The sequence below is a fragment of the Eptatretus burgeri genome, chromosome 3 (assembly GCF_056783735.1).
Source record: "Eptatretus burgeri isolate ZD-2024b chromosome 3, Ebu_testis_v1, whole genome shotgun sequence".
Lineage (NCBI taxonomy): Eukaryota > Metazoa > Chordata > Myxini > Myxiniformes > Myxinidae > Eptatretus > Eptatretus burgeri.
In genome coordinates, this window is record NC_140963.1 from 140,681,534 (window position 1) to 140,701,896 (window position 20,363).

General features: G+C 41.4%; 1 long non-coding RNA gene across 2 annotated transcripts in view; it reads right to left on the minus strand.

Annotated features, from left to right (window-relative positions):
- Positions 1 to 328: 328 nt before the first annotated feature.
- Positions 329 to 20,363, minus strand: part of LOC147031151 (uncharacterized) — a 52,526-nt gene continuing 32,491 nt past the window's right edge. For both annotated transcript variants that reach the window (XR_015056693.1, XR_015056692.1), the window contains 2 exons: positions 2,884 to 2,995; positions 329 to 665 (listed from right to left, as the gene is read on the minus strand). This is a non-coding gene — a long non-coding RNA (uncharacterized LOC147031151). The remainder of the gene's footprint in view (positions 666 to 2,883; positions 2,996 to 20,363) is intronic.

Here is a 20,363-nt window from a genome sequence, read left to right on the forward strand (position 1 = left end):
GTGCGTTGTGTGTTAGCTCTCGTACGAGCCTCAACAAGGTATAAAAAAAAAAGTTGTAGACAGATTCGGACGAAAGTTGGTGGATGAGTTGGGTGTGTGACAAGAACAAGCCGATTTGATTTTGGTTAAGGTCCACATCCAGATCCAGCCTTACAGTGGGACACAAAATGTAAACTGTTCAGCCTGGCAGAGGTATGTGCTCCACCAAATGCCGTTCAAGTTTCTCTCTGCATTTCCATTTTGAGAAGTCGCACCGTAATCTTCGTAATCTACGTAGACACCGTAATCTACGAGATGTCTTTGTACCACAAGAAAAACAGAACACATATTCTTTATTTCAATTTCCTTTATTAAAAAGCTCTTCAAAACAAACATGCCCACCATTTCAAATATTAATTTTACAAATTCCAACTTTTCACAAATAATAATTCAATTGACGTCTTTAAGTAAATCACAGAGCACATTGCATTTTGTAAACATCTCCTCATGATTCTTTGTTTCGATATCATAATGAAACAATCACAAACACTTACCTGACCACGCTCATTGAGATCCTCACTGGAGATGTGATGCTGAGTGTTTAACGATCGACGACTGATCACAGAGACCTGAGCTCAGGATTTTAACCTTCCCATTACTCTGCCCATTCAACTGCAAAACTAAAACTGAAAGAAGAAAACACAAACGATTAAAAAAAAAGAAATCAAATATGGCAAGAAAGAGATCGTGAACATGAATAAATAATTAATTATTCACAAAATGAATTTAAATTGTTCAACGACAAACTGGTTTCCTCCTTCATTGTAAGGAGTAAAGAATGCAAACTTCAGAGAACGTTCTTACATGACGTCACAAATTGGTTGTGACGTGAATGGTTTCACAGATTCCTGATGCTCCATTCATAATAATTGATTGACTGGCATAACTTACTCATTGTTGGTGTTTCTGTCGTTCTCCAGCCACTCTGCAGTGTTTTCGGTGATGGCTGGAGGTTCATGACAATCGAGGTTAAAAACAAAAGTTTGTGGAGAGCAAAAAGGATCCAGATGATTCAGGGGACAATACCTAAAAAAATTGGAAAGAAGGCCTCGAGGAAGCGAAGAAGATCCATCTAATGGGGTTCTGCGCAAGGCAAACAATGTGACCAATTATCACCTCACCAGTCAACTTTCCCTCCTAAAATTTTGTGAATGAATCAAGCTCTTTGCTGTGATTGGTAATGCAAACTTTCCCTGAGACTTGTGGGTCCTTCCGACCACGGTCCAGATAGGACAAGCTGTTCTCAATGGTTGTTTTTGTGCCTGGAGTTTCTGAAGAGGAGAAAATGTTGAAAAATAGTTTTACAAGTTAGAGTATGAATCAAATCTATTTTTTTTTAAAGGAATTCAAAACTAATTAACCTCCGCCATCGAAGATGGACGGAGGTTACTGTTTTCACCCCTGTCTGTTTGTTTGTTTGTTTGTGAACAGTATTACGGAAAAACTCCTGGACGGATTTCGACGAAACTTGGTGGGGGGATTAGGTATGGTCCAAGGATCATGCCATTAGATTTTGGACTTGGTCCAAAGTCCAATATGGTCGCTATGGCGGCCATTTTGAAAAAAATTTAAATTTTTGCATTTCTACACGTTTTAAGTGATTTCCAACCAAAAATAAATAAATGTCAGAGAAAAAAAAAATTTGCAACTTTTTTTCAAAAAAATTTCGATTTTATTTGAAAAAGATTTGAATTTTTTTTGCATTTCTGCATGTTTTAAGTGATTTTCAACCCCACCAAAAAAAATTGTTAGAGAAAAAACAAACAAATTTTGCACCTTTTTTTTCAAAAAAATTTCGATTTTATTTTTTTTGGCATTTCTACATGCGCGTCGATCTAGTTTAGTTTATTCAATCGTGGTTCAGTAGAGTCTGATCCGTTTTGACCTACAATGAATAGGATATCAGGTTCATTTAAGTGACCCAGCAGTATTGGCCGCGGAGGTTTTGCACTCTACCGAGTGCCACCCCTCTAGTTTCTTATTAAAATGGATGAAGAGAACAATTTAAGAAAACGTATGTTCGACCATCATTGCAGATAGATCCACCCGCATGAATCCCAAGATCCTAACCAGTGAGCGTTTGCATTACATCCTCACAAGTTAGGGTCTCAGGGATCACGTGGTATGGGAATACCGGTTCATGGGCCTGAAAGAGAACTTGCTTGTAATCGTCAATGGAGGGTTCATCGACTTGGTTTGTTGTGCTGATCTGTGGAGGACTCTGTCATTCCCCGTCAAACGTTCTTCCACCAGGGAGGGACACAAATACGTGTGTGTGTGTGTGTGTGTGTGTGTGTGTGTGTGTGTGTGTGTGTGTGTGTGTGTGTGTATGACTACGTCCAATAGAGATCGGGGGAGTGCTTGTCACACTTCACATGTTTCGATTATATATATATATATATATATATATATATATATATATATATATATATATATATATATATATATATATATATATATATATGCTCTTAAACAATCGATTCACCTCTTGCGTAAAATGTTTAACAAATAGGGAATCACTCAAAGACAGTATAAACAGTTATTTGTGAAATGCCATCTTGAAAAAAAAACAAATAAGAACACCACATTCAAGCATTAGATTGCCTTGTATGGCAATATCCCATCTGAGTACGCAGCTCAAGATGCTGGGATTCCCAAATAAAACAACAGTGTTGAGTTATCCATTGTTTCCACAATGTTACAGTAATATCTCTCTTAACGTTGCCCCGCAGAACGCTGATTCGTTGTGGAGCTCTTTGTGCTGGAGAACATTTTTATGAAAAAAAAAAAAAGATTAACAAAATCCATACCACGCAGCACTCGCTGAGGAGTCAAAGCACCCACCGCCATTGTTTGTACTGAATGCCCACGCTCTGAGCCAATCAGCACTGTTTTTTCCACCTTCGTTTTGTAGCGGGATGAGCCTCCTCCCACCTCGTCTCCACCGGTGCCATGTCTGAGGAGTAGGAGCAGAATAAGAGTTGTTGTTTCGTATGCAGTCTGTGGCTGCTCGTTGCATCATGCTGTGTCACTGATGCAGTGCCCCTGTTTCCAGTAAGCAAGTACTCATTTTGCCAACCTCGGAACGATGACAAGCTGAGTTAACCTCCCTGGTGTTAATTCAACGAAAAAAGCAGGGGCTCAAACTCAAGACCCTGATATTTTAAGCCAGCCACCTTAACCGTTAAGCCAACACCAGCCTTTCAGAGTCGGAGTGAGGGTGATTATTGTTTTTATTGATGTTTGTACATATTTTATGTTGTTAATATTTACTGATGGCATTATAATAATAATGAAAAAAATTCTTATCGATAAAGTAATATATTTACCACCTGTATTATTGTAGTATTTTTAACCTCCACCATCGAAGATGGACGGAGGTTAGTGTTTTCACCCCTGTCTGTTTGTTTGTTTGTGAACAGTATTACGGAAAAACTCCTGGACGGATTTCGACGAAACTTGGTGGGGGGATTAGGTATGGTCCAAGGATCATGCCATTCGATTGTGGACTTGGTCCAAAGTCCAATATGGCCGCTATGGCGGCCATTTTGAAAAAATATATGAATTTTTGTTTTTGCATTTCTACATGTTTTAAGTGATTTCCAACCCAAAAAAAATTGTTTGAGAAAAAAAAAATTTTTGCAACTTTTTTTCAAAAAAATTTCGATTTTATTTGAAAAATATTTGAATTTTTTTGCATTTCTGCATGTTTTCATTGATTTCCAACGCCCCCCCTAAAAAAATTGTTAGAGAAAAAAAAATTTGCAACTTTTTTTTCAAAAAAATTTCGATTTTAATTTTTTGGCATTTCTTCATGCGCGTCGATCTAGTTTAGTTTATTCAATCGTGGTTCAGTAGAGTCTGATCCGTTTTGACCTACAATGAATAGGATATCAGGTTCACTTAAGTGACCCAGCAGTATTGGCGGCGGAGGTTTTGCACTCTACCGAGTGCTCCCCCTCTAGTTATAATATGGAATAGGCAAAGCCAAGAAGCGAACATAGAATTATTCTTACATTCGCTTCTGACTTTACCTATAACTTGTTGACAACTGTATACGCAATTTCCGGTTACTTCGGCCTGGATTCGGGATCAGCGATGAAATAACGTAAATCACGATGAAAAATTACTTTTTGATGATGCGGGAGATATCTTTATTAAAATCAGTGGAGGAAATATACACCATGTCTGCTATTATTTCGGTCTTTCATGTCTCCGACGATGGCTTTATCACCCGGCATGCATCATTCCCCATGACAAAAACCGGAAACAAAAAAAAAAAACCAGAAACAAAAAAAAAACAGAAACAAAAAAAAAAAAACGGAAGCAAAAGGGTCATATCCAATGACACAGATTCCAAATAGCCAGGGGTTTTGTGTTGTTGTTTCCTATTCTCTCACGTGCACGCGTTAAGTATGAAGCTCACTGCGTTCGCTATTATATATTTACCTGTATATGATATAATACATTATATAATACATGTGTATATTATATAATATTATATCGTATAATAACACATGATGTATTATATATATATATATATATATATATATATATATATATATATATATATATATATATATATATATATATATATATTTATATATATATATATATATATATATACTAGTAATAATGCCCGGCGTTGCTCAGGCTAGCAATAAAGCCTGGCGTTGCCCAGACTTTCTTGCAAATTTCCTGAATAGCTCTTAGCGGTTAGCGGTTAGGGGTTAGGGGTTAGCGGTTAGGGGTTAGGGTTAGGGTTGCAGTTAGGGTTAGGGTTAGGGGTTAGGGTTAGTGTTGGTGGTTAGGGTTAGGGTTAGCTGTTAGGGTTAGGGTTAGCTGTTAGGGTTAGGGTTAGGGTTAGTGTTAGGGTAGCTAACCCTAACCCTAACACTAACCCAAACCCTAACCCGAACAGCTTGGCGTAGCGGAGGTAAACAGCGCCCGGGGCAAAGTGGAAATTTGCGTCCCCCGTAGGCCTTAAACTTGAGTGGATTTGAATGGAAAATCCCATAAGGGATATCGATTTATCGATTTTTTCGAATATCGGAAGTGTTATGGAAAAAAATTATTGCCAATGACCTAAGTTGGACCAAAAGCCATAATCATACCGAATTTGAATGGAATCGGTTGGAGTTTGTGAAAATGCATCAAAACGAATTTTGAGGGGCCTCTTAAGGAAGACAATAATATCATTAGTATTTGTGACAAATCTTGTTTCATTTCATGCAGTAACAAAAATCTGATGGTGGAACAAAGAAAGGGGTGTGCTGAAATATTAATATATATATATATATATATATATATATATATATATATATATATATATATATATATATATATATATATATATATGTACTGTATGTTATATACATATATGAGTATATTATATAATACATCCGTATTATTATTTTATATTATATATTTACCATATGTATTGCACTGGGGTCTTGGTAATAGTGCGTCAACTAGCACTATTTCCATGACCCCAGTGAAGCCCTCAGAGACCGCTCATGTGTAAGAAATATCGCCGACAGATACGCATGTCCATATTCACAATGGGACAACGACCCCGTTTAACACATTCTCTATTAACGCTCTCTTCTCCAGGTACGCATGTCCATATACACAATGGGACAACGACTCCGTTTAACACATTCTCTATTAACGCTCTCTTCTCCAGGTACGCATGTCCATATACACAATTGAATAACGACCCTGTTTAGCATATTTTCAACAAACGCTCTCTTCTCCAGCTAGGCATGTCCACATACACAATTGAATAACGACCCCGTTTAGCACATTTTAAATTAGCACTCTCTTCTCCAGATAAGCACCCTGAGCTGTAAGAGAAAAATCCAGCCAGCCTAAGTCCATCACTTCTTATAAAGTCAAGGAACTTAGTGCTATTCTGGTTCACAGTTCAAGACCCATGGGGGCCAACACACGTCTCATAAACATCCCTATTGGTTCCAGTCGATGCATTGAAGTCCCCCAAGACAAGAAGAGTATCTCGCCTGCGGCACTGATCAACCACAGACTCCAGCTGGCATAGAATGTGTCCTTCCTGGTGAGATCACTCGCTTCAATCAGAGCAGATAAGATACAGAGGCCAGGGAAATGACAGCCAAGGAGTGACGAATCCTTCGTCTCATAATACGCTCATTGACCGGTGTTACCTCAATTATCATTGGAGTCAGCTTATGGGACACAGCTGCAGCAACTCCTTGTTTCATGGTAACCATCAGAGAGACCAGCCCAAGGGAAGGTGTAACCACCCGCCATGATCTCGCCGCAATCCGGTCTCCAAACCTCAGAGAGTGCTGCAAAACTAACGTTCAAATGCTTGAGCTCAGATGATAACAGAAACAGGTGATCATCCTCTCTTCAGGATTGGACATTCCAGGCAGCCACCGAAAGGGACCGCCTCAGGTTAACCCAACGAGACCGCTGTCTGGTGGATGACACCTCAGCCCCAGCCCGACACACACTACCGCAATCTGACCCGGGAATGTTACCCTGTGGTTTCCCTCTCATCATCAAAGATTGGTGGTTCCAAAGGCTTTGCCCCAATCCCATCATCCGGTGAGCTGCCCTGTGAAGGGCAGCTGCACTGCAGGTACTCCCACGGAGTGGGTTTTCAGATTTTAAAAATGCTTTTGGCATGTTTTGTGGAATGAAGGGTTTTACAGTGGCTGGAGTGCAAATACTGCCACCGACCTTCTAATCAAAAGTAACCCAACTGCAGGAGGACATCCGCAGACACAGGTGGGCACTCGATATGGATGGCCATTGGCTCACAAGGAGCTCCTCTGCCTTTTGACAGGTATTGTTCTTCATCCTGCTGGGTGTCCATATCATACACTCTCCTCACCAAGGAACTTGGTGGGGGAGACTGTTTAGTCACCGACAACCCGACTATGGAACAGGTTAGTACAGGTTTAGATGGTACCTCTGGAAAGTCACACAGGTAATCTGACCTGACCTGACACACCAATGATCCTAAATGCCTCGGTTTCCACAGCCTGAAGCCGACAAAGGTGAGAGGCAGGAGCATCAGTCTAACGGGGAGGTCAGCACTCCATCAGGCTGTGGACGAAAGCTTTGAATGTGGTCAGGAGCTCAGGTGTGCCAAGGAAGGACTTTGCACGAAGGAGGATGCCCAGACATCGACTGGCTTTGGAGGCCAGCTTGGAAATGTGGCTTCCCGGGAAAGATTATGGCTTTTCGTGAGACCCAGAAGCTTGAATGAAAGGACTTCTTCAAGAGTGTTGTTGAGATAGTCGACAGGGTTTTTTTTCCAGACGGAGAGCCATCGTGAGAGTGTGAGATTTGTCAGAATTGAAAGACATGTTCCACGTGTTAGACCAGCTTGTGATTTTATCCACATCTGCAGAGAGTGAAAAGGCTGCTGCATGCCGGTCTGAGTGATGACAAATGGTATAGCAAAGGGTGGGGTCATCAGCAAAGAGATAAAGAGGATTTTCCAGAGTCTGTGAGATCATTGATGAAGGTTAGGAAAGGGATGGGTCATAGAACACTGCCTTGGGATACTCCAGCCTTGACAGTGAGAGGAGAACAAAGAAGATGAAAGAGATGAATGGTTTTCCCATTTTTAGAATGTTTCCAAGGCAATGGCATGACCTAGTTCAATGGCATCAGGAAACAGAGCCACTGCTGGGTGGGATGTGACTGGCTGAAAACTGTTGAGAAATTGACAAACATGCTGCCAGAGCGTCACAGGGGTATGGAGTGTTGCTGGGGGTATAGAGTGTCGCTGGGGGTATTGAGCGTTGCTGGGGGTACTGAGCGCCGCTGGAGGTACTGAGCGTCGCTGGGGGTAAGGAGCATCACTGGGGGGAGGGAGCATCTCTGGAGGTATGGAGCGTCGCTGGGGGTAGGGAGCGTCGCTGGGGGTAGGGAGCGGCGCTGGGGGTAGGGAGCATCGCTGGGGGTATGGAGCATCACTAGGGATACGGAGCATCGCTGGGGTTATGATTTCATGATCGGAGGAAAAACCTTGATGGTCCCCCACACTGCTCAATTACAACACAAAGGGCTGACTGTCTTTCTCTTTTTTCTAAAAAAAAGGGTTGTGATGTGAAAGCAACTTCCTCACATTTTCCTGAAAAATTAGCTGAAACCACTGCTGCACTCAACAACCATGCATAACTTCCATTTGCATCGTCCTTTAAAATCCATGAGTTTGAGGGCATAATGAGGGTTCTGTAACATCCACGATTAAAGACAGAGGGCATAAGGGTAACCAACCTTCCGATAAAGGAAGGTGTGTTCCGAAACGCAACAACCTGCTCCAAGTAAACTCCTTGCAGTTGGATTGAATGCCTGGGGAATGAATCCCGACCGGAGTCGGATGCAATACCACCGAGCTATATGGACGAAGTCCCTATAAGATGATGGATACGCATTAAAAAGTGGTGTGATGTGCATTCAACATGGAAAGGGCGAATGTAAGAAAACAAATAGAGGAATAGAAAGAAATAATTAAAATGAAAATGGAGATAAATTAATAAACAGAAATATAAAATTAATTGGGGGGTTGGGGGGGGGAGAAACCAGATAATTAGTCATTCCCCATCCTGGAGATCAAATCCATAACTGTAATGGTCTGCATTTGTTACACGGCAAATCCAAGGACAGGCATCATGTATAAACATCCTACGTGGATACACGAGTTCGATACATGAGTTCAATATAGATACCTGTTGTTGGCTTAATGGTTAGAGTGGTGGGCAAGGGATCCCAGGATCTTGAGTTCAAATCCTGCTTGGCTGTTGAATTAATACCAGGTGGGAATGACTCTACCTGTCATCCTTCCGAGGTCAGCAAAATGAGTACCAGCTTGCTGGTATCCTGAGTCGGATTGGCGACCCATCCAGGATTGTTCCCAATATCCCAGGAGACTGCTGAGGAAGCACCAATGCTCTGCAGAGTATGGAACCGTTGTATGGATGGTTCCATACACGAGTCCTATACACGAGTTATTAGTAAACAGATAAGACAGATCTAAAAGAAAGCTTGTAAGGAAGAACAAACACACAAGAACAATGCACGAACAACAACGTATAAACATCGGAATGAATCTGGGAACAGTGAGGTTCCCTAATGGAATGTTGTGATTACTCTAAATTATTCAACCAGAGACACCACTTGTGCCTCCTGTCTGGCTGCTCACCACCATGATGAACGACTTGGCCGATAGTTCTACATTCACCAACTTTTACATTCTCGTAGATATGTCCAAGGCGATGGGTCTAAACCCTCATCTCGAAAGGTTATCAACGGATACAACCATAATGTAATCCATGTCAACAGTGTGCTTGCTCGTCATCAATAATGAGGACAATTAAATCAATTTCTCATCTCATCTCACTGGGTCAATCAATCACTGGTTTAGAATACTCCAAGTGTATAACACCACATTATTCTGATAGGATAGTTGAGAAGTAACACACCATTGCCTTTGAGCTGTCTCGTCTGCGTCTGATTCCCGACCCGACTATAAACTGTCACCCTGGTGTTTCACAGGCAGGGTGAGGCATCACAAAGTATGTCGTCCTTTGGATATACCGTCTGCTGGCATTAATTAATTAATTGGTGGACGTTAAAGATCCCTCGGTGTCTTTTGCGAAGAGGAGGAACGATGCCACCGGCACGGTAACCACCTTTGGTCAAACAGTAGGCCGAGCCAGCCTGTTTGTGAAAGACTGGGGCCAAAACACTCCGGCTGACCCAACAAGAAAGTGGGGATAATCAAGGCCGTTACAGTAGTAGTTGTAATGCTATACGTTTACACATGCGATCTCTCGAGCAATTGTACATCGGACCGGGATTCAAATACAAATTTAAACTGCTGGTTTCATCATCACTGATGGCAGGAATTCACAACTTGGACAGGTTTGCAGCACACAATGTGGATATGATGTTTAATGCTCCATCAATAAATGCTAGAAGAGGGGACACCCGGCTTAACGACCTCCATGGTGCGAAACTGCTCACAAGGTACTGGGAATTGAACCCAGACGAGACAGCTTGAAGGCAAGAGCACAACCTCTGCACCATCCTGGGGGACTGAAACAACAATAAAGCTGATGACATGCATGCACACACAATATCATGGATTGTGAGCAGTGAAAGCAGCAGCGAAGAAGAAGAAAAGTACAGAGAGCAGTTTGTAATACAGTAACAACATGAAGAAGCAAGGTGAAGAACTACAGAGAGGAGCAGATGTAGGGGGAGAAGACAATAGCATGGAACAAGATTATAGAACACAAGGCGTCCAAGTACCGATGACAACTACAACACCCTAGTGTTTCTACGGTTAGTGTATGTTAATTAGGGTGATCAAAACCGTTTGCTCTTACTCTTGACTGTCAGGTAAAAAGTGACATCATAGTTACATAAAGACAGAGAGGGAGGGGGTAGATAAAGAGGGGGAAGAGAGAGAGAGAGAGGGGGAGAGGGAGAGGGAGAGGGAGAGGGAGAGGGAGAGGGAGAGGGAGAGGGAGAGGGAGAGGGAGAGGAGAGGGAGAGGAGAGAGAGAGAGAGAGAGAGAGAGAGAGAGAGAGAGAGAGAGAGAGAGAGAGAGAGAGGGGGAGGGGGGAGGGAGAGGGAGAGGGAGAGGGAGAGGGAGAGGGAGAGAGAGAGAGAGAGAGAGAGAGAGAGAGATGTTAATTCCTGGTGGGTGCATTTGCACATTTACATTTGGTTACAAAAATTATAATTTGAGCTTCCAGTTGCAGAATGACAATGAAAAAAAGGAACAATGTTTTATCACTTCCTTGCAAGTCAAAATATTCTGAAGTCACCTGAGAAAAATCTCACCTGCTGTGAACCGTAAACGCTACTCTCACAAGTGATATTTAACACACTTGTGCAGCAAACGAGTTAAGAATCGAACACCACATTCCCAGCCATACATCCACATTTTATTATTGCCAACGAACACACAGATGACGTCATATATGGCCTTTCCAGGTTCAGTGGTCTTTGTGTTAAGAAAAACAAGAAAAAGAAAAAGAAAAAAGAAAAAGAAAAAAGAAAAGACAACAAACAACTTGTGTTTGATTCATACATTTTAAACCCATACCACACCATCCCTTAATGTTTAGCTCGAAGTAACAACCTTGAACAACTTGGGAGGGAGGAAACAACAAGAGCGAAGGGGTGAATACCTTGCTGCTATCCATTGTTTTCAGAGTAGCCATTCCTACGATAGATCTGCTGGTATGAGACTTGTGATGAAAGGAATATTCACTTACAGATGCAACAGCAATCTTACTCATACTAGGGATGGAGGGGTAGGGGTTGGGGGGGGGTGGTGGAGGGAGAAAGCCAACTCGAAAAGGTGGGAACAATCATGGTGGTTGTAGAATTCTGTTCGCTGTCTGCATTGCAGCACAGACAAATCACATGAATTTCTTAACGCATTTTCAACGATGAGATTCAAACTGGCTGCACACTATCGATTAGTCTCAGATCAATAGGTGTGCACATAGAGGTTTCATTTGTGGATTACTGAAAGGATGGCCAAAAGGATAGCTCGTATTGCATACATACCTTTTATATACCATCGTCCCATACGCTGTCAAGGCGTTTGGATCACCGAGTGCACCGTCCTTCAGAGAGACGTAAAGCCTGGCATTTCGTCTACAAGCGTTCACGAGTGGACTTAAAAAGGACCCTTCGGTGTCTTGTGTAAAAATGTGGGTCATCATGTGTCGGGAGTCGGGTCCTGATCCTGCTCCTGCTATAACGTGCAGGGGCACTGCTTCAGTGGCACAGCGGTGCCTCATTGATGCAACCAGGACAAATGTATAACCGAAAATCATAGTACAGAGAGAGACTGTCCAATATGCATTAGTTCGAGGGAAATCGAGGGATTTTGTTTTTGTGATTATGATGTGACATGTAACATACATAAGTTAATTAAAAGATAAATAATTTATTGTATTAAAATCCTGATTTGTTTTCCTTCAAATTGGATAACAGGGAAATTGTGAATATACTCCAAGCTGCAATAACCCTGACTTATTGATGCAAATGAAACAAGCAGCAGAGTGTGTCAAACGCCCCCTTCTGGGCATTAAACCACATGAGTCAGCAGTGTCAAAATATGGGGATCAGAGAAGTCAGAGGGAGATATAAAACCACATGTACATAATGTATGCATGTATGTATGTGAGTGATGTGTATGTAACATAAATGTATTTGTATGTATGTATGCGTATGCATGTCATATGTATGTATGTAATGTATATGTATGCAATGTGTGTGTGTGTGTGTATGTAATGTGTATGTATGTAATATGTGTGTATGTAATGTGTATGTAATGTGTATGTATGTAATGTATATGTATGTAATGTATATGTGTGTATGTAACATATATGTATGTATGTAATGTGTATGTATGTAATGTGTATGTAATGTATATGTACGTATGTAATGTATATGTATGTATGTGATGTGTATGTATGCAGTGTGTGTATGTAATGTGAATGTATGTAACATATATGTATGTATGTAATGTTTATGTATGTATGTAATGTGTATGTATATAATGTCTATGTATGTATGTAATGTGTATGTATGTAATGTGTATGTATGTAACATATATGTATGTAATGTATATGTATGCAATGTGTGTATGTAACATATATGTATGTATGTAATGTATATGTATGTATGTAATGTGTATGTATGTAATGTGTGTGTATGTAATGTGTATGTATGTAATGTATATGTGTGTATGTATGTAACATATATGTATGTATGTATGTAATGTGTATGTATGTAATGTGTATGAATGTAATGTGTATGAATGTAATGTATATGTATGTATGTATGTGATGTGTATGTATGTACGTAATGTGTATGTATGTAATGTGTGTATGTAATGTGTATGTATGTAATGTATATGTGTGTATGTAATGTGTATGTATGTAACATATATGTATGTATGTAATGTGTGTGTGTAATGTGTATGTATGCAATGTACATGTATGTAATATGTATATGGATGCAATATGTAACATGTGTGTATGTAAAGTGTATGTAATATGTATGTAATGTGTATGTATGCAATGTATATGTATGTATGGAATGTGAATGTATGTAATATGTATGTAATGTTTATGTATGTAATATGTATGTAACGTTTATGTATATATGTAATGTGCATATGTAATATGTATGTAATGTTTATGTATGTAATATGTATGTAACGCAGGTGTATGTATGTAATGTGTATATGTAATATGTATGTAACATATATGTATGTATGTAATGTGTTTATATGTAATGTGTATGTATGTAATGTATATGTATGTATGTAATGTGTATGTATGCATGCATGTAATGTCAATGTATGTATGCATGAAATGTGTATTTATGTAATGTATATGTATGTATATGCATGTATGTATGTAATGTGTGTATGTATGTATGTATGTAATGTGTATGTATGTATGCAATATATATGTAATGCATACGTATGTAAAGTGTATGTATGTAATGCATTTGTATGTAAAGTGTATGTACGTATGTAAAGTGTATGGATGTAATGTGTTTGTATGTAATGTGTATGTATGTATGTATGTATGTAATGTATATGTGTGTATGTAATGCGTATGTATGCATGTGAAGTGTATGTATGTAAAGTGTATGTATGTATGTATGTATGTAATGTGTTTGTATGTAATGTGTATGTAGTAATGTGTATGTATGTAATGTATATGTAGGTATGTAATGTGTATGTATGCATGCATGTAATGTCAATGTATGTATGCATGAAATGTGTATTTATGTAATGTATATGTATGTATATGCATGTATGGATGTAATGTGTGTATGTATGTGTGTAATGTGTATGTATGTATGCAATATATATATGTAATGCATATGTATGTAAAGTGTATGTATGTTATGCATTTGTATGTAAAGTGTATGTATGTATGTATGTATGTATGTATGTATGTATGCAATATGTATTTAATGTGTATGTATGTAACGTCTTTGTATGTATGTATGTATATATCTATGTGAGCCATCCTTACTATCTCGACATGCATGCTGTACCAATAAATCAGTGGGCGTGGCTTGCTCGGGTGGGAGGATGGCTGAAAGTTGTGACAGCAACTTCTTGTCCTGTTGAGGATTAACCACAATGTCTCTCGTGTACAGGCTCTGCAGCTTAGCTACATTGGCATCCCCTCTGTGACACCCCCTCCTCCTCCTGCACAGCCCAACACACCTTTTTATTCACTCATCTCCACCGATGTCCGTCATGCACTAATCCCTTCCCTGCTTGGCTGCCATTGGTACATTGTATGGTCTGTGGGCGGGTGAACCCCTGTTCCCAGATCGGTGAACCCCTGTTCCCAGTTGCAAATTTTCAAAAAGTAAAATCCAGATGCCTAATTAGAGAAAATGCTTAAAATAAAAGTTGCAGGGAATGGATGATTTAGTGGAGGTGGAGCTAATCAGACCTTTAAAGTATTGAATACTTTGGCTGGAAGTCCTGGGGGGAAAAACGAGAGAAAATTTATTTTGGGGAAATATATTGTTTGCAGCAAAAATGAAGTTGCATTTCAAACAAGTGCATCACAATGCCAAGAAAAAAAGCCAAAAAGCAGCACAACAAGAAAATATTGGATTCCATTCGTCAGAATGCAAGAGAGGGGGTCAACAAGAATCAGCCGAGCAACATGAGGGATGGTTGAATTAACTTAGCCAGGATGCAAGACAGAGGCATCAACAAGAATTGGCCAAGAAATGTGAGTAACAATTGGTTGCACTTTGTCAGGATGCAAGAGAGAGGTTTCAACTCGAATTGGCCCAGCAACGTGAGGTAAGGTTGGATTAACTTTGTTAGGATGCAAGACAGGCGTTAACAAGAATTGGCTGAGAAACATGAGGAATGGTTGAATTAACTTCGTCAGGATGCAGGACATGTCGGGTCAGGTCAGGTATGGGAGCATGTGCAGGAGCAGCGCATCGCTGTGTCAAGTTTCTGCCGATACTCCATCGGGCTCCGTCTGGCCATCCCCATATCCTTGACATGTCAATCAACCTGCTGTAACCAGGAGGCACATGGTCAGCCCATTGGCCTCCTCCACTCACGAGGCTCCCTCACTGTGAGAATTTGGTGAGCAGGGTCAGCGTCGGTAAAATGAACTAAATGTCCGTACAGCCACAGCTGATGCTCACGGACTACACAGGTAACACATCTCACCTGAGTCTCTCTCAGTAACTGCTTGTTGGACACAAAGTCTGACAAGTGATAGCCAGGATTGTCTGAAGAGACCTGGTACCAAAGGAGTTAAGTCTCCATCTCAGATCTTTGGTCAGAGTCCAGGTCTCACATCTGGAGAGCAAGACTGGAATTACCAAGGACTTAAAGACTCAGACTTTTGTCCTCCTGCATAGGTACCAACAGTGCCAGACTCCATGATCCATTGAATCCATGGCTCCCCAGACTTGAACCAGACATCTATTGACCTTTTGCTCACAACATGCAGAGTCATGAACATTACTGTCAAGGTAAGTGAATCTCTCCATGACCTCAACATCCTCACCACAAATAGGTACAAACAAGAGAGCAGCATCCAATATGTCATTTAAAGCCTGGATCTTAGTTTCTCAGGAAACCCATCATCCAAGCAGCTCCAACTCTCCATTCAGTGCCTCAAGGGCCCCCATCAGGATATCTAGCATCTCTGAAGAGATGACTGCATCATCTGCGAAATCAAGGTCAAAGATCTTGACACTCCCAAATGATGCACCGCAGCTTGATCTCTCTGACATCCTCCCCAGAATCCAGTCCATACAAGCGTTTAAAAGTGTGTGTGTGTGTGTGTGTGTGTGTGTGTGTGTGTGTGTGTGTGTGTGTGTGTGTGTGTGTGTGTGTGTGTGTGTGTGTGTGTGTGTGTGTGTGTGTGTGTGTGTGTGTGTGTGTGTGTGTGTGGGGGGGGGTGGGGCAGTACAGACCCTTGACAAACTCCTGCAACAACTGGAAATAAAGATGGAACCACCACACCTCACAGCACTCTCATAACCAAAAAATCGTTCAGAAATCATGTTGATCAGCTTTGGTGGCATCCTACGAAGACCAAGGCTCCTCCAAAGCCATCCTGATTCACTGAATCGAATGCCGTGTGGAGATCGACAATGGGTGCAAGCAGCCTCTGCCGAAACTCTCATCCATATTTAGTGAGGACCTGAAGAGCAAGGACACCATCAATCGTTGACCTCTTCAGTGAAAAGCCCAACTTCTCTGGGTGCTGGTGCTCAAGCCGATGGTGGCGAACCCTATAAACTGTAAAGAATTATCAGAGCAAAGACCTTGCCCGGCACTGAGAGCAGCATCATCCCTCGGTAGTTGTTGCATTCCTGGCGATCACCATTCCCTTTCCAGAGAGGGTAACATGGTCCCTCTTCCAGTCAGTTAGGATTATGCCTGTGTTCCAAACAGAGACTAGAACGGTATGCAATGACACAAGTACAGCATTTCCACCAGCCTTGAGAAGTTCAGCATGGATGCCACAGATCCCAGGAGCTTTACCCCCTTTCATCTGGTTAACTGCAGCTTGTGTTTCCACAAATGAAGGTGGTTCACAGTTTATTGGATGGTCAGCAATAGCTATAGTTACACCCCTGACGTCCAACTCAACCACTGATGGGTCAGCCTGGTAGAGCCGCCCATAGTAACCAGCCCTGCGGGCCTTCACTTTGGACTTCTCTGTCAAGTGCCCACCACCCTATACTCTAAACTGCAGCACACCAAGGGATGAGCTTTGAGGAAAGAAATTGATGAATTCTGCTACAAGCAGGCCAAAAATTACTTGACCACAGGTGATGCTCTACCCCCTCACAGATTCTTCGCACATGGACCTCCTCGTTCATCCTCAGCAACGTACAGTTTTACGCCTCAGTTCACTGAACAGCTCACCTCTGCCATTAAGTCTGAGCCTGTAACTCTGGTCAATGGTATCCCGTGTCCCTTGAGAGATAAAATTTTTCTTCACTTGACGGTGGATTCAAAGACATCCACTGGCAACATGAAGGATGATGGTCTTGAAGGCATTTCACAACTCTTCAGGATTCCCCAAAACACCCAGACCACCCAAATCCCCACTCAGCCTGTTTGCAAACTCTTCAGCTACCCTCCAATGTTTTTGTGTGTGTTTTGTTGAATGAAGGGTTTTACAGTGGCTAGAGTGCAAATCCTGCCACCAATGTCCTTGAAAAAGGGAGCCCAACTGCAGGAGGATGTTCACAGACACAGTTGGGCACCAGATATGCAAGATAGAGGCGTCAACAAGAATCAGCTGAGCAACGTGAGGACTGATTGGATCCACTTCATCGTCATGCAAGACAAAGGCATCAAAGTGCTCGCAGAAAAAGGGATTAATCTGTTCGGAGTGCAAGAAAGCACGATGCAGGGTGTTTCTTTGACACATGTCAGTGTTGCAATGCAACAGGACAAGTTGATATTCAAACTGTCTCCAGTTCACCTGAAAGCATCATTTGGAAAAATGTAGAGTTAGGATACTTTGGTGGTAGAGTAACTGGGCTGAAGACCCAGACAAAGCTTTCTGCAGGAACCAGGAAGTATTCTGCCTGGAGGGCAGGTATGTGCGAGTATATATAAATATAAAAATATATAAATCCAAACCTCCAACTTGATGAGGCAGCAAGGCACAGGTCAAGTCCTACAACAAAGGTTGAGGGGATAAAGCACTGTATGCATGGGTAAATTTGTCTTCCTTTCCTTTCTCACCCAAAATTTTTGGCAAACACAACGGCTAAAAACGACGGGTAGGCTCTGCAAGTATATATACATGTATATATGTATATATATATATATATATATATATATATATATATATATATATATATATATATATATCTCTCTCTCTATCTATCTCTCTCTCTCTCTCTCTCTATCTCTATCTCTATCTCTATCTCTATCTCTATGTATCTCTATGTATCTCTATCTCTATCTCTCTCTCTCTCTCTCTCTCTCTCTCTCTCTCTCTCTCTCTCTCTCTCTCTCTCTCTCTCTCTCTCTCTCTCTCTCTCTCTCTCTCTCTCTCTCTATACACATACACATATATGAGGCACGGCGAGGAGGAGTGATGTAAGCAACATTTTTTAATGATATGATGATGATAGGCTCGGATGATAGGGGAAGGGTTAAAATAGTGCGATATGGCATTAAATCCAAAATGGCCGATGTGGCCCTCACATCACTCCTCCTCACGGCACCTCCTATGTATGTATGTATGTATGTATATATATATATATATATATATATATATATATATATATATATATATATATATATATATATATATATATATATATATATATATGAGGTGTGTTCAAAAAGTATCCAACCTTAATTTTTCGTGCGTAAACAGATGAAGCTCGGGAGGCGTGGTTTGGTGCACGTATGTAGGCGATCCTAATCCGTATGCGTGAATATTTTCCCACCTGCAGAAGTTGTCAGTTGCCGACAGACCGCCGATGAGTGAGGAAGTGTAAGTGAGCGCCGTCGGATTTTCGTTTTTGACAAAATGACGGATCACTGTGGTCTCATCGCCAGTGATCACTGTGCTGAAGTTGGGATCGCTGTTCACAGTCTCCAGCATGTCCTGTGCGATCTCCAAACAGAGTTGCTTCTGCTCGATCGTTAGCAGCTTTGGCACGAACTTCGCTGAAATTCTCCTTAAGCCCAAATCCTCAGTCACAATGGAATGAACGGATCCAATGCTGACGCCCGCCTCGTATGCAAGTTCTCTGATTGTGATTCGACTTTCCTGCATCAGCAGGGTCCTCACTTGGTCAATTACGATCTCATTTCGGGATGTTGAGGGCCTACCTGAACGTGCTTCACTTTCCACTGATGTGCGACCATCTTTGAAGCGGTTGTACCACTCTTTTATATGTGTGATGCCCATTGCTTCGTTCCCGAAGGCCTGTTGAATCTTGCGGATAGTTTCCACTTGGGAATCGCGAAGCTTTACACAAAATTTGATGCATTAGCGTTGTTCAAGTATTTCCGTCATTTTGTCAAAAACGAAAAACTGATGGCGCTCACTTACACTTCCTCACACATCGGCCGTCTGTCAGCGACTGACAGCTTCTGCAGGCGGGAAAATATTCACGTATACGGATTAGGATCGCCTACATACGTGCACCAAACCACGCCTCCCGAGCTTCATCTGTTTATGCACGAAAAATTAAGGTTGGATACTTTTTGAACACACCTCGTATATATATATATATATATACATAAGCCTGGTGTGTTGGCGCAGTGGTTAGGGCAGCGGCTTGGGATCCAAAAGGTCCTGAGTTCAAGTCCCGTTGGGCCACTGAATTAATACACCAGGGGGTTGACTCAGCCTGTCATCCTTCCGAGGTCGGCGAAATGAGTACCAGTATACTGGGCCGGTGTATACCCCGGTTAAAATAGGTGTACCATATCCCTGTGTCGTAAGAGGCGACCAGGGTTGCGTCAGGAAGGGCATCCGGCGTAAAACATGTGCCAAATCACTATGCGGATCGGATGATCCGCTGTGGCGACCCCTAACGGGAGCAGCCGAAAGGAGAAGAAGAAGATATATATATATATATATATATATATATATATATATATATATATATATATATATATATATATATATATATATATATATATATATATATATATATATATATATATATATATATATATATATATATATATATATATATATATATATATATATATATATATATATATATATATATATATATATTGTTGTGGTTGACCAAATTCGCAAACCACCATTCAGGTCCCTCAGGTGAGATATCTCGGTAAGTATATGTGTAGTTAGGCCCAAACCCGTTGTCTAGAGGGAATAAATGTCATTCAAGAGGGCTGTGACTCTTCAGGATAGCCGTTTTTCTTTTACTATCTTTATTTTGGACCAACCGCCATTATTACCACCACCAACCACGTCTCAACAGCCATCACAACAAAAACCACCAACCACAACGCCGCTTCACCACAACTGCCACGACCTTTACTGTCACAACTCGCCACCATCGCATCACCGTCATCTCGCGCCACTCGTGAGCACCGATGCTGGACTCGTGTAAGGCGCGCACCGTGCAGCGTGTTCAAAAGCATCGCGGACTTTCCGAAGAAAAACGGATCAAAAACGACTCACGCCCACTTTTGTTCCGTCCAATCGGTGAGCGAGGGGCGGTTTGGCCCCGCCTCCAGGGCGTTGGAGGGCGGTCGCTATATGCAA